Source organism: Mastomys coucha, chromosome X (genome assembly GCF_008632895.1).
Source record: "Mastomys coucha isolate ucsf_1 chromosome X, UCSF_Mcou_1, whole genome shotgun sequence".
NCBI lineage: Eukaryota > Metazoa > Chordata > Mammalia > Rodentia > Muridae > Mastomys > Mastomys coucha.
In genome coordinates, this window is record NC_045030.1 from 132,364,252 (window position 1) to 132,365,519 (window position 1,268).

Here is a 1,268-nt window from a genome sequence, read left to right on the forward strand (position 1 = left end):
TGAATCTTGCGTTTCCGGTGTAATGGTGTGTCCAGGACTTTCTATGGTGGGAGAATTGGGTTCTGATGCTGGCAAGTGACCTTGGTTTGTGTTGTTTATTTTCTTATGCATGCCCCCCAGCATCTGGTTAACTCTAGTGCTACCTGCCCTTGCTAAATCTGACTGGAGCCTGTCCTTCCTGTGATCCCGGGAGTTGTTTCAGAACTCCTCAGAGTCAAGCACTCTCTGTGATCCTGTGATTCTGTGATCTTGGGATCCTGGGATCCTGGGCTTGTTAGATCACCTGGGAGTGGAGCTTCCTCTGGGTGTTGTGGGACTGGCTGCAGAGCTTGTGCCCAATGCCTGCTCTGGACCCCAGCCCAGACAGACTGGAAGGAACCCAAGTCACTGGGCTGGTGGAGTTCCTGTGTGCCTGGTCCCGTATAGCATATAATTCTAACATCAGGTATTGTTTTGAACATTGTTAACTGTTCGGGTATATATTAAATCTGCACATATTTTACTAATGAGTGAACTAAGGCCATGTTAGAATTAATTAAACTGTTTAAAATTGTACAAAAAGTAAATAGCAGAACTGAAAAATGTGTACTGGCTATAATAAAATATGTAAACTTCTCATAGGCTTTACTTCCAACATAAAAAAATGTCATGACCTAATAGATACTCTCCTATCAACCTAATCATCATGATTAAGTTTACTATTCCCCTGAAATTTTCTATTTAAATGTTTTCATCCATTAAAATTTACTATGTGAAAGAAAGGAAATTTTGATTCTGGATTTTGATGGGCTAATAATTGCATAATCTCTGAAGGGCTTAATCTGGTATATTGTAATATTTAGTGACATGGCCCAACTAATATTTTTTCTATAGATTTATAGGTAATTACTTGACTTTCAGACAACTTCAAGAGGGAGATATTGTCAATCTATTTGACTCTTGAGAATTATAATAAAAAGAAAATGGGGAGAGGGAAGTTTTAAGATAAAAACTTGTACACCAATGTCAGAATACAGATATCAAGTACAAAATGTAAAACATCCCACGATGACTGGTCAGAACTACAAGATTGGTGTGCCTTTCATTCGGCTCTCCCTTAGTCTCAAGTAACTAAGTTTTCTTACATTTATCTTGAATTTAACAAAGGACTCCTATGCAATAGTCTGGGAAAATCGGAATCTCAGAAACTTTGTTTATTCTGTTTTATTTCAATTCTAAGGCCCTTTTATGCCTGTTTTCCCACGATTCCAGCCCTTGTCATACAGATT